Source organism: Camellia sinensis, chromosome 8 (assembly GCF_055761805.1).
Source record: "Camellia sinensis isolate YWXY chromosome 8, ASM5576180v1, whole genome shotgun sequence".
NCBI classification, from domain to species: domain Eukaryota; kingdom Viridiplantae; phylum Streptophyta; class Magnoliopsida; order Ericales; family Theaceae; genus Camellia; species Camellia sinensis.
In genome coordinates, this window is record NC_138968.1 from 68,827,353 (window position 1) to 68,841,852 (window position 14,500).

Here is a 14,500-nt window from a genome sequence, read left to right on the forward strand (position 1 = left end):
CATAATCTTGCATAGTATTTTTGGCCTATATGTGATCTGTTTTGGAGCATGATGTAAACTTTAGATAGGCTTATTTTGAGCCCCTCTTCAACATTGAAGAAGGGCTCATCACTGTTTGTGACCTCCATGTGCCACTTGTCATTATACCCCTCTTTGGCCCATTTCTTGCATGAGAGCTTAGCCATACCTGTGTTTGTTTTTGGGCTATTTTCGGAACTGTAAAAGATCATATTTTGGGCCCCTCTTCAATTTTGTTGAAGGGCCCTAATCTGTTTGGGGGAAGCAGCTGTGAGTTGCTTCTTAATCTCACATTTAGGGCCATTGTTGCATGCTAGTTTTGCCCTGTTTTTGTTTCCTGTTTGGCCATGCTTAAAACTGGAAACATGATTATTTTGGGGCTTCCTTGCTTCTTTATTTTCATTCCATGTACCAATTATGCATGCTTTGTATAGCTGTAAGCCATTTCATGTACCTAGTTTTGCATTTCGGGAGAAATTCCATGCATCGGGTGTCATTTCGCCTTGTTTCGGGGCTGTTTTTCCCCTCATTTTGCTACTGATTTTTGCATGTTTGCATATCATACTCCATGTCTTTGCCATGTCTCATTAGAGTGGCATTTCGGTGCCTGAGGGTCGGTCCTCGGTTTGCGTGCACGCGTGCACGCATTTCGAGCTGTCTTGTTTTCATCTGATGGCCTCCTATGTGAGTGTGGCTGAGGCTCTCTCATGTTGGTGTAAGCCCATTATTGCATTGCATATGCCGTTTCATCCATAGCATTGTGTATGCCCGGTTGTATATTACCTCGTATAGCGTGTATGCCATTCCATAACATTGTGTATGTTAGGATTGTATCTTAGTTGCATTTCATGCATATCATGTATGTTGCATCGTGTTCGGGATAGGAGTTAGCTCGGGCACGGGAATCGAGGTGCATTCCATACTCCGAGTGACGGAATGTGTCTCAATTCCCCGGTCACCAACACTCTGGATTATCCATGATGGAGTTAGGTTTTAGTTGTATTTTCATATGCATTCATTCTATATTAAATTGTGCAATTCGATTCCTCGGCCATCATGCCTCGGTATGCGTGATTGGTGGCACGAGGATCGAGGCATGCATATATTTGTGAAAATACATTGCTATGCCCCTTTCCTGCTCTCTGTTACAGCAAAACAAGAATCAGCGGTCTTCCGAGGATTGGCACGCATTTCAAGAACGGGTGCAAACAGAGGCAAATTGGGGCATCGTCATGGATTTCCGCGCAAGGCAGCCCAGACATGCATCATTCATCAGAAGCAAGGCAGTCCCTGGCTTGCACGCCAGTTTTACAGCTTTCTTAGTTAATTTGTAAATTAATTAGGAATTTGTATATTATTTGGACTGTAATATTCTTTTATTCGGGACTGTATTATTTATTCGGACCCTTTGCGCGAGGGCACAACTGTAATAAGTGTGCGTGTGTGCGTTGTATGTCTTCCAACCCCACGTCTTTCTTCCCTTTTATTTACCAGCTTATGATGGTTAGATTAGGGCATATTTCAATTAGCATACAGTATGATAGCATGTTTGCATTCATTCATCTGTTTTGCATGCACCAGGCTCGGCGCATCATACTAACTGCATTGTACTTTCAATTCCAAATTGAATACATGTTAGTTGTAGCATTTCATATGCCATGTTTAGAATAGCCGAGCCTGCTATAGTTGCATTTTGCATGTGTTGCATTAGGCATTTCTGTATACTTAGGATCATGCATGATTTCTAATGTAAACTTTTGTTTTGGCTTGGAGTACTTGGTAAGTTTTGTGCTTTAGCATCCTTGCATGCGTGTGAGTGACTGCCATGAATAGCATGCTTACCATGAGGATATGTGCTTATGTGATATATCTGCCTGAATGCCTGTGGGTGAAGGTTGGGTTACTTGAATTGGAACGAATCATCAACTGTGAGTTTTAAGCCCACTAGATAGTGGCAAAATCATATTTTCTAAGCCCACCTGAGGGTGGCAAATCCACGTCTTAGCCTACTTGTGAGTAGCACCATCAAACCATTTTCAAACAAACAAATATGAAATGTTTTGTTCCAATTCAGGCAACTCGGTCTATACTTGTATGCTGTGCGCATCACATAGTAACCTAGGCTAATAACCGGAATAAGAACATACAATGTTTTCAAAAATAGATATCATGGTTAGTAGAGGCCGATCTTTGATCGGGCGAGCGGGGGTGCTCACGAAGTGACCTTCCCCAATCGTACCCAAGTTCTCGAGCCGAGGCAACTTTGGTGATGACGGACACGTGGCCTTAGGCAACGAGTCAGGGCTTCCTAAATTTCCCAAAATAAAATATTTAGGTGGCGACTCTGTATCTGGCAAAGAAGTCCATGTTTGGCACTTCTTTCAAAAATCTTTTTTCTCAAAACGATTTTCCGGATTTGGACTCTTTGGTTCAGATTAAGAACCGTGACATTTGAGAGTCCTGAGCTGTAGTGACCCCAAATGAACAGAACGGGACTCACCCTCCCGGGGCGTTCGGGGACGTCTACAGAGGCCTTCCTTTATAGACAAAGGAGGCCAAAGCTTCTCAAAGAAGTTAAAAACCAAGGGCAAAGATCCTCCATACACGTGTATGGAGGATGCAGTCTGTGCCTTCCAGCTGGCACAGTTGGCAACAACTCACAGAGACAAAACTGGAGGGAGCAGGCCGACCAGTTAAGGTGGTCGGCCGACCACTTTCCCTGGTCGACCGACCAGGGTGAGTGGTCTCCCTCAAGGAAAAGTGGTCGGCCTGCCCATTTGATGGTCTCCCAACTGAATGCAAGCTAGTGGTATGGTGGGAGACCAGCAAATGTGGCTCAAAAATCAAGGAGACCAGTTTCCAGACAAGAAAACTGGCTGGCGGAGAGAGAAGTGGTCTCCAAGGGAAAAGGTGGTCTCCCACCCTTATACCACATTCCAAACAATGAAAACAAGGTTCATGCCAAAAATGAACCAACACCGATGCAAAACGAGGGTTCGGGGGCAAAACGTGCGACCGGGTGCCCCGAAAACAGGCTGTTAAGCACCAAAAGTAGCGTGCGACCACAAAGGTGGTCTCCCGGGCCGCAGTGTCCCTCTAGACAGAGGAAACAAGGTGTGTACCACAAACCGTGCCAAACGGAGAATGTTAAGCGGTCTTGAACCGATGCGTGCGGCCGACGGCTCCGAAAATCGAAAACTAGTCTCCAAACGGGAACAGTGGCCTGCGACCATGAAAAGTAGCCTACAGCCACTGAGAGATGGTCTACAAGACCTCTCCCTCCCTCCAGGAAGAGAAAGCAAGACCTGGTCCATAAACCGAGGCAAAGCATAAAAAGGTCCTGAGGTCCGGGGGTAAGGACCTCAGCCGAAACTCCAAAACCTCAGAACAAGCACAACATGCACAATCACCGAGCGCTCAATCGATGACGTCTGAGTCTTAAGGTCGGTCAAAAATGGGGTGTCTACAACACTAAACTCTCCAAGAAAACAGGCACCAGATAGGAAGATGGAATACAAATTCAAGCACTCCATTACATAACACACATATAGCAGAGGCTTCTGACCCCAACACACCAATCCTCTATAGAAAACCAGCTGTTGTTAATCTCCCCTTCCAAGCTAGCCAAACGAGAAATTAAACCTTTGGGGGAGAAAAATTATTCCAAATTAACTTTGTTACCACTAGTCGAGATGAAGGCACAGGCAAAGAATACAGAGATGAGACAGAAAACTCAACAAATGGAGATGCCAACCACCCAAGACCATCCTCCCTATCCGAAAGGCCAACCAAATTCTGATCTAAAAAGGTACTCAATCTTCTAAGCTCATCATCTTCCCAACCCAATAACTGTCCTAAAACCTGAAATTCCACCTAGGTGAGCCTTCATTCCTCTATACCACCACTCTCAAAGACACCTCATTTTCAGTTGATAGACTATACGACCTAGGAAATTCACTTTTAACACAGCAAGCCCCCATCTAGTAATCAGTCCAAAACTGAATTCTATTCCCATTACCCACCATCACCTGACTATTATCCAGGAAAACACTCAAAAGCTGTGGATTTGATTGACCTATATTAATAATTCCATCCCAGATTTTTAAATAAGTACCAATGAAAGTAGTAATAGATAGCCAATTTCCACCCATTGACCCATACCTACTACACAAAACTCTTTTCCACAAAGTGTTTGATTCAGCCCCAAACCTCCACCACCATTTAGTCAACAAGAAATCATTAACCACCTTGATTCTTCTAATATCCAAACCCCCATTCTCTTTACTTTTGGTTGCTTCCAGCCAACTGACCAGGTGGACTTTTCTTTTCAAATCAGACCCTCCCTAGAGAAAATTTGTTTGAATCCTTTCTATTAGCTTAGTGTAGACGTCCCCGAATGCTCCCAGGAGGGTGAGCTCCCGTTCCGTTCATCTGGGGTCACTACAGCTCAAGACCCTTCAAATTTGTCACGGTTCTAAATCTGAACCAAAGAGTCCAAATCCGGCAAATCGTTTTGAGAAAACAGATTTTTGAAAGAAGTGCCAAACATGGACTGCTTTGCCAGATACAGAGTCGCCACCTAAATATTTTATTTTGGGAAATTTAGGAAACCCTGACTCGGTGCCAAAGGCCACGTGTCCGTCATCACCAAAGTTGCCTCGGCTCGGGAACTTGGGTACGATTGGGGAAGGTCACTTCGTGAGCACCCCCGCTCGCCCGGTCAGAGATCGGCCTCTACTAACCATGATATCTATTTTTGAAAACATTGTATGTTCTTATTCCGGTTATTAGCCTAGGTTACTATGTGATGAGCACAGCATACAAGTATAGACTAAGTCGCCTGAATTGGAACAAAACATTTCATGTTTGTTTTTGAAAGATGGTTTGCTACTCGCAAGTAGGCTTAAAATGCAGATTTTGCCACCCTCAGGTGGGCTTAGAAAAAATGGTTTTGCCACTATCTAGTGGGCTTAAAACTCACATTTGATGAATTGTCCCGATCCAAATAACCCAACCTTCACCCACAGGCATTCAGGCAGTTATATCACATAAGCAAATAGCCTCATGGCAAGCATGATATCATGGCAATCACTCACACGCATGCAAGGATGCTAAAGCGTAAAAACTCACCGAGTACTCCAAGCCAAAACAGAAACTACTTTAGAAATCATGCATGATCCTAAGTATACAGAAATGCCTAATGCAACACATGCAAAAATGCAAACTATAGCAGGCTCGGCTATTCTAAACATGGCATATGGAATGCTACAGCTAACATGTATTCAATTTGGAATTGAAAATACAATGCAGTTAGCATGGTGCGCCGAGCCCGGTGCATGCAAAACAGATGAATGAGGCAAACATGCTGTCATACTGTATGCTAATTGAAATATGCCCTAATCTAACCATCATAAGCGGATAAATAAAAGGGAGAAAGACGTGGGGTTGGAAGACATACAACACACACACGCACACTTATTACAGCGTTGCCCTCGCGCAGAGGGTCCGAATAAATATACAGTCCCAAATAAAAGAATATTACAGTCTCGAATAAAAGAATATTACAGTCCAAATAATGTACAAATTCCTAATTAATTAACAAATTAACTAAGAAAATAAATAAAACTGGCACAGAGCTCATTCATTTTTATACTGACACATGTATTCATTCTGAATGCAGGTTGGTTCTCGCGGTGTACGGGGATATGGCTCCACCGCTGCGAGGGATTGGTATGTTGAGCTCCCGAAGGCTGTCCGGGATTTAGTAGATCTGGCAGGGTTCGGGGCCTTCTGCGTTGGATTATCACGTTGTCCTGCCAGGAGGACACTGATGGCAGCTTTGGTGGAGAGATGGTGGGACACCACCAATTCCTTTCATTTCTCTGCCACTGGGGACATGACTATGACCCCGCTAGATTTTGCTGTGTTGACCGGCCTGGACATAGGAGCTTGGTCCATTCATTATGACGAGGACATAGGCGAGTGGGAGGCCGCTTGGATACATCTGCTGGGGGCCCGCCCGCCTGTTGACAGAGCCTTCGGGAGAGTCCGATACACTTAGTTCTCTTCCCACTTCCGGCGGGCGGAGATGGAGCCCGGGACTCCTGAGGAGACGGAGCAGTATGCCCGTGGTTTCCTGATGTTCCTCTTCGGGACTACTCTGTTCGCCGATAGAGGGAACACGGTTGGGCTATATCTGTTGAGCGCTCTGGTTGACCTATCACAGGTCAGTCGATACGACTGGGGTGGCGCCGGCCTGGCTACCCTTTACTGTTATATGAGCGCGACCTCCCGCGGGCAGGGAGACTTACTTGGCAGTTATTGGAGGGCCTGGGAGGTACTTTCTGTCCTCTTGATTTATATTTCTGCCCCTCATTACTTGTATATTGCACACACAGCGCATTTTACAGTCTGTATTTTGCCCTCAGCACTTTGTACTTACATTCTGCACTGCTTTTCTCAGTTATGGGTTTACGTATATTTTTCGACGTTAGCCCCAGAGTTGGAGGTGGCAGGGCCCCTCACGACCCCATATTCACTGGTATTCGAGGGCCCGCACCGGCCGAGACCCCGAGAGACTTTCATTTATCTGCGACAGTATTTTGACACTGTGCGACCATCGGAGGTACTTTAGAACTCTCAGTTCTTTCCATTCTCATCTTTGACTTGCCCTGCATGTTCCCGATTTCTGATTGGCTCATGCATTTGTTATCCGAAGATTACATGGCAGCCCTGGGCGCCCTTGGGTGATGGTCTCCAATTTCAGTACGCCGGAGGATCGGGCACCTCCCAGTACAGGGTCCTACTCGAAGGACCGGTTGGTAGGGCATGGTTTCTGGGGGAGCGCTTTCTGCGTCAGGTATGGGGGTACGATTCTCAAGATCCTCCCGCAGCACCCCCAGTTAGTATGCGGACTGCTGACAGACTCTCTTCCCAGGAGGTAGTCGGTGCTATGCTGGGTAGTGATGCTTTGCTACATCTCGAGGAGGGGGACTACGCCACTTATCGTCATACATATCTGATGCCTCCATTGACGGGAGTTCGCACCCGATGACGAGGTCTGCTGGTACGCCATCCTCGAGCCAGGCCCGGGCTCGAGCTGTAGACGCCCCTTCCACCAGCAGGGCTGGTACATCTAGAGGTGGGGGTAGATCGGTTCCCCCGATTCCTCCGACTTATCCTCATCCTGGATGGCCGGATATGCCGACTGAGCTGATGGGGTGGCAATATGGGGCTATCTCTCCGACTCCGATCCCGCTAGAGCCTCCGATGCCCGGTGATCGATACGCCATTGATCCTGACTCACCACTGGTATGCTCCACTGTTTTTCATCTATCATTCAAACATTTAGACATTCCTTTATTCACTGATGATTATGAGCTCGTATTTGCAGCCACCCCGAGAGTACATGGAGGAGGTGGTCGGATTGGTGGCCTCACTCGAGGGCATGGTCCTGCGGAGGGAGGCACAGTTGTCTATCGTGGGCATTCAGGTACCCTTTAGTTTTCTGGCATTTATCATGCTTCTGATGACATGCTGATTTCTACTGCATTGATAGGCTACTTGTGTAGAGCACATCTGACACACACCCTACTTGTACACTGTATTTGCATGCATTCATTTCATGTAGTTTCTACTTGTATCTGCATCTGATGTACACATTTGGACTGATGTATTTGAATTGAACTCTTTATTTTCAGATACCCTCGGTGTACGCTCAGCCACCGGCCAGGCCACCTGGGCCTTCTCGGGGAGCTAGGCCATCTAGGCCCTTTCGCGGAGCTGGGCCATCCAGGCCTTCTCAGGGAGCTGGGCCATCCAGGCCTTTTCAGGGAGCTGGGCCATCTGGGCCTTTCCGAAGAGCTCGAGGAGGGTCCTCTCGCCGACGCAGGGCACATGTCATAGAGGCGGAGCCTGAGGAGGAGGAGGAGGAGGAGGAGGAGGAGGTCACAGACCGTCAGTTAGAGACATCTGCTGAGGAGGAGGACTCTGGTCTTGGTTCCGGGAGTGGAGACGAGGCTGAGGGGGATCCTGAGGACGACAGCTCCGACTCGGATGATGATGGCGATGGCGATGGTGGCGGAGAGTCCATTCGCAGAAGAGGACGAAGAGGGCCTCTTATTACTGCTCTTGAGAGCACAGAGGCGGCTGTCCCCTGTTTTATTTATCTTTTTGCTAGTAGTTATAGCACATTTGTACATTATCAGGCAGTTTATTTTTTTGTAAAACTTGTGCCTTAGTCTGTAAAATGTTGTAACAAACGAGGCATGATGGGATGAAATGGCTTTTGAAAAAAGTATTGTATTTTAAACACTTAGCATCATCGCATCATTTTGCACCAAAATGAGATTTAATGGAAACATGTATTGTGCATTTTGCCCAGTCAGGTAGTGAACCGACACAACAACCTAACTTTCCAAGATATAACAAAATCTTAACAAGTTTACAACTCGATAAACGAAATATGATAATGTTGATAACGCAAATAAACAAGACTTAAATAAAGATTGCTTAAACAGAGAGCAATGACTCAAAACACGAAACACGACAGCTCGACAAACAACTCGATAAGCAAAACGACAACTCGATAATCAAAACAACAACTCGATAAACAAAACTCAACAATACAAAGTGTACTCCGGATGATCTGGGCAACGGAACGCATCCGAAACAGAGGGAAATGAAGGCCTTTGACTCTCCCGTTGCATGGAAATGCTCGAAACTTTCCCTTGGAGGGTAAAACAGGGCCAAGGAGGCACATTGGAGCATGGCCGGCCACCTTTGGGAGCCGGTCGGCCAGTTTTATAGAGAGGGAGAGGTGGCCGGCTAGTTTTGAAAAAGGAAATGGCCGGCCAGCCAGAAAAGGTGGCCGGCTGGCCACTTATCCCTGCAGCCGCCCAATTTTTGACACGTGTCCTCCTGAATAGTGTTTTTCCCTCTTTAAAAGCCCCAGCTCCATGGTTCATTCAAATCACCTCAGTTTTGCATCAGAAATGGAGGCGTTTCTTGTTGAAAACCTCGCAGCTTGGGTCGCTTCTCTAGATGGTTCCGAAAAGCTGAACTTCCGGGGTTTCGGTTTGAATGCACTGTTCACGCTGAGTCGCACTCCGTTGCACCCTCTTTTCCTCCATGCCGCGGCGAGGTTTTGGAACCCGGTGACGCATGTCTTCAGCTTTGGCGGGCAAGAGGTATGTCCGACTCTCGAAGATTTTCAAGTTTTGATGGAATCTGAAAGCCAAGAAGAGATCTTGCCCCAGTTTCGCTTCGGTCACGCCCAGGCCCTGGGGCGGATGTGCAGACTCACCGCTCATGATGCTCGATCTCTAATCAATAATGAGGAACTGGATATCCTTGGTTTGATCCATCGCTTTTCTGATGCCGGTGACCGCAGCAACCATTATTGGCAAGGTTTCCGGCAACATGCGCTCTGCTTGTGCTTGTTGTCTCACTTTTTGCTTTCCTCGGGCTCCGGCGGAACTAGCATTCGTCTGATTGAAGTTACCCAAGGCTTGAGGGAAGGGAAGAGTTGCATCGCCATGACCCTGGCCGAGACTCTGATGGGCTTGGATGCTTTTCATCGTCGGGACACGACTAGATTTGTTGGGAGTCCACTACTGCTGCAGGTAATGTTTCCCTCCCAATCTTACATGTATTTGCTCACATCACTCGGCCCTCAGGCTCGATTTTTTCTTTCGCACAAAAAGCTTTGTCTTACTTTTCTCTCATCGTACATCTCTCTATTCTTTATTCTCTCATTTTTCATCCCTCCCCAGGTATGGTTAATGGACAAATTACAGGTCGTGGACTCTTGCCCGGCCTACTCAGCTAGAGGTTATTTCTTTCGACAACGTCTAGTTGATGCCCTTGATGAAAGGTGGTGGTTTGACTGGATGTGCAATTTGTCTGCAGATTGCATCGCTTAGCGTTGTCCTTGGCTCAATCTCCCGGTAATGAGCTATAGCATGTCCCGGTTGATCGGGATCCAGTTGGTTGGTCTCACCCACTGTGTATTTTACTTTCCGTTCCGGTTCCTGCGCCAGTTCAGTCATGATCAGATTTGCCCACCAGAGGGGATGGAGTACCCGCTGCTTTCCCGGTCCGAGGTGCACAACTTGCGCGATATGCCACAGCATGGAGGACTAGAGAGCTCCTGGCTCCTGCTCCCACTTTCAGTTGCACTTTGTCTGACGAGTGCTTAGATTGGCTCAACGAGGAGGCACAGGTTGGGCCTAACTTGGCGTCAGAGGCATCGACCAACTCTGGGAGGGGGCGCAGGGATACTTGACTCAACTATGCCCCAGATTTATTGCTTTATTAGTACTTTCAAGTTTTCTTCATGAATGTAATAAAAAGCAGCTTCGATTGTATGCAAGAGTTGGAGAACCCTATTTTGAAATCAATGAAATTGAAGGTTGTGGTACTGAAAATTTTTCGCTTTGGTCCAAAAATGGTCTAAGTTGTAAAAAAGATTAATTTGAACAAAATCAACTTTTACTAAAACTTTTCAAAACCATTTTCGATATGGATCAAAACTGGGCACGCCTAAGATCTGTCACTGAGATGCACAACCCCAGATCCCTGCAACTGGAAAGTTGCCCCTAGTTTGAAGAGTATCGCGGCACTGCATGGCAACGAAAAGTTGCCCCTAGTCTGAATGACGCTGCACTGTCGTGGCAACGGAAAGTTGCCCCTAGTCCGAATAGCACTGTACCGGAGATCGCGATAAATGCTGATGGATAAAGATGACTGAGATGGTCAAAATGGACAAAGTTGATCGGGGAAACGTTTATGGCTGAACTTCAAGGTGAAGCTGCCCACGTATCCCAAAGATGGGAATCAAGCCTTACGTAGTTCAGGCTTAGGTTCGCTCGGGTATTTTCACTCTCCTTTTACGCTCTAACTTTAGCCAAGGTCGCCCTTTGCGGGTTTTCAACCTTGCGAGCTCAGTTTTTATATTTTCCAATTTTTTTGTGCTCTGACTTTTGCCTAGGTCGCCCTTTCGGGTTTTCAGCCTAGCGAGCCTCTCAAGGGTGATATTTCTTCAACTTGTCCATGTTGATCGGTTGTGAGAACTCCAAGCCATCTAGATCCATCAGAACCACAGCTCCACCTGTCCAGATAGCTTTGATGATGTAGGGACCAGTCCAATTGGGTTTGAACTTGCCCCTTGGGTCGTGGATGGGAGCTCGGTTGTCCTTGAGTACCAAATCTCCTTCCTTTAGATTCCTGGACTTAACTTTCTTGTTGAAAGCCCGGGCAATCCTGCGTTGATAGCTTTGAACATGGTACAGTGCTTTCAGTCTTCTTTCATCAAAGAGCATGAGTTCCTCAAATCTGCTCTGCTGCCAATCTGCTTCGGTTATTTGACACTCAGCCAATACTCGTAACGACGGAACCTCAACCTCAATAGGTAGAACGGCCTCCATCCCATAAACTAATGAATACGGAGTCGCTCCGGTAGAAGTTCTGATTGAAGTCCTGTAGCCCTACAGAGCAAATGGCAGCTTCTCTGGCCAATCCCGGTAGGTTTCCACCATCTTCTGTAATATGTGTTTGATATTCATGTTGGCGGCCTCGACCGCTCCGTTGGTCTGCGGCCGGTATGTAGATAACTTGTGAAAAGCCACGTTGTATTTTTCCAACAAGTCTATCACTTCCTTCTTGAAGTGGGAACCATTATCTGAAATTATCTCGTTTGGGACCCCATAGCGACAAATGATGTTGTTTCTGATAAACTTTACGACGGGTGACGCCTTCAACACCGCATATGATTGGGCCTCGACCCACTTCGTGAAATAATCTATCGCAACCAGGATGAACTCATGCCCATTTGACCCCTTCGGGGTGACAGCCCCGATCACGTCGATTCCCCAAACTGAAAATGGCCATGGGGAAGTCATGTTGTACAGCTTCGACGGCGGGATGTTCATGCGGTTTGCATGAATCTGACACTTGTGGCATCACCGAACAAAACCAATACAATCCTCCTCCATGGTGGACCAATAGTAACCCTGTCTGAGGATCTTCCATGCCAGCATTACCCCGTTCATGTGTGCACCGCATTCTCCTCAATGGATGGCCTCCATTAGGCGCTTTGATTCCTCGGCTTCTACACACAGCTTGTGCATTCCCAGATAACCTCTCTTATACAGTTTACCTCCACAAATGATGAACTGAACGGCCATTCTTCTAATTGCCCTTTTATCCTTGGCATTTACCCCTGGCGGGTATATTTCTTTTTCTAAGAAATTCCAAATGTCATAATACCAAGGGTTTTCGTCCTGAACCTCATCTATAGCGGCGATCGACTCATAGGCTGGCGCAAATTTCTGGTCAATGACGACTGGACGCATCCGGATTCCAAACGGGATGTCTATCATGGAAGATAGAGTTGCTAAAGAATCTGCGAACCTGTTATTCTCTCTTGGAAGATGAACGAAGTTTAGCTTCTCAAACCGAGGGATTAGCAAATCCAAGGTCTGGTGGTACATCATCATCTTTTCTTCCTTGACTTTCCAGTCTCCGTTTGCTTGAGATACAACCAGGTTTGAATCCCCAATGACGTCCAACCGTCTTGCCCCTAGTTCCAGGGCTGCTTCCAGACCGGCAATACATGCCTCATATTCAGCTTCATTGTTCGAGACTTTGAATCGGAGTTTGAAGGCTAGAGGGATACGGTAATTGTCGGGTGCTATCAGTAACACCCCTATCCCATACCCGTACTGATTGGACGCTCCGTCAAAGTACATCGTCCAATACTCGTCGTCGATGTGCAGAATGCCTTCATCTGGGAATAAGTACTCGACTGCTTCACCCCCTTCCACTGGATGGTCGGCCAAGAACTCTGCCACTGCTCTTCCTTTAACTGACTTGCGCGTCACATATTTCAGATCGAATTCAGAGAGCAACAGCAGCCAACGAGCTAGCCTACCCGTAAGTGCCGATTTCTCAAAAAGATATTTGATGGGATCGAGTCGTGAAACCAACATTACGGAGTGAGCTAACAGGTAGTGCCGCAGCTTCCTGGTAGCCCATACCAAGGCTAGGCAAGCCTTCTCAAGCGGAGTGTAACGGGTCTCATAATCTAGCATTTTCTTGCTCAGATAGTAGATGGCCCTCTCCACCTTATCTTCTGATTCTTGTGCGAGCATATAGCCCATTGTGGTCTCAGTCACTGAGAGGTACAATGTCAACGGTTTCCCCGGCTCTGGCGGCGACAACACAGGCGGATTCTGCAAGTATTCCTTGATTTGTTCAAAAGCAGCTTGGCATTGGCCGTCCCATTGGAATTTCTTTCCTTTCTTCAGGAGACCAAAAAGTGGTTCACAAGTCAAGGTTAATTTTGAGATAAACCGTCTTATGAATTGCACTTTACCCAGAAAGCCTCGCACCTCCTTTTCAGTCCTTGGTGGTGGCATTTCTAAGATGGCCTTAATCTTTGAAGGGTCAACCTCGATGCCCCTTTGTGTAATCAGAAACCCCAGCATTTTCCCCGCTGTGACACCGAAAGTACATTTCTGAGGATTCAGCCGCAACCGAAATTCTCTGATCCTTTGGAAGAACTTTTGCAAGGCAGTGTAGTGGCCCTCTCTTTCCTTGGACTTGATAATCATGTCGTCCACGTACACCTCAACCTCTTTGTGGATCATGTCGTGCAATATTGTGGTCGCGGCCCGTTGATAAGCAGCTCCGGCATTCTTCAACCCAAATGGCATTACTCTGTAGCAGTATGTCCCCTACGGGGTGGTGAATGCAGTCTTTTCTCTGTCTTCTGGTGCCATCACTATCTGATTGTACCCTAAGAAGCCATCCATGAATGAAAGTAAAGCATGCCCTGCCGTAAAATCCACCAACTCATCAATATGCGGTAAGGGAAAGTCGTCCTTCGGACTAGCTCTATTCAAATCCCTGAAATCCACGCATACCCGGATCCTTCCATCCTTCTTCGGCACTAGAACGATGTTGGCTAACCAAGTCGAGTATTCGGATACCTGCAGGAAGCGTGCGTCGATCTGCTTGGTGACCTCTTCCTTAATCTTGAGAGCCCAGTCGGGGCAGATCCTTCTAAGTTTTTGCTTGACAGGTCGGGCTTCGGGGTCAAGGGGGATCCGGTGCTGTACAATCTCAGGATCGATCCCAGGCATGTCTTCGTAGGACCACGCGAAAACATCTTTGAAATCTTTTAGTAAAGCGACTAAGCGCTCGCGTTCCTCCGAAGACAGCGTAGACCCGATCTGGACCAGCCGCGGGTCCTCCTCAGTACCAATGTTCACAGTAATGATTTCATCAGTTAAGGGTTTAACAAACCTCTCCTGCTCCTGCTCAATAAAGCGTTGCAAAACCGGAGGAATTTTGTCCTCGTCGTTTTTATCAAAATTTTGAAAGTCTGAATTTATGCAATAAATTAAGGGCACAGAGAAGTACTCAGAAACCACAGTCAACTGATTCTCATTAAGCTCATCCAAATCGTCCGAAATCTCGG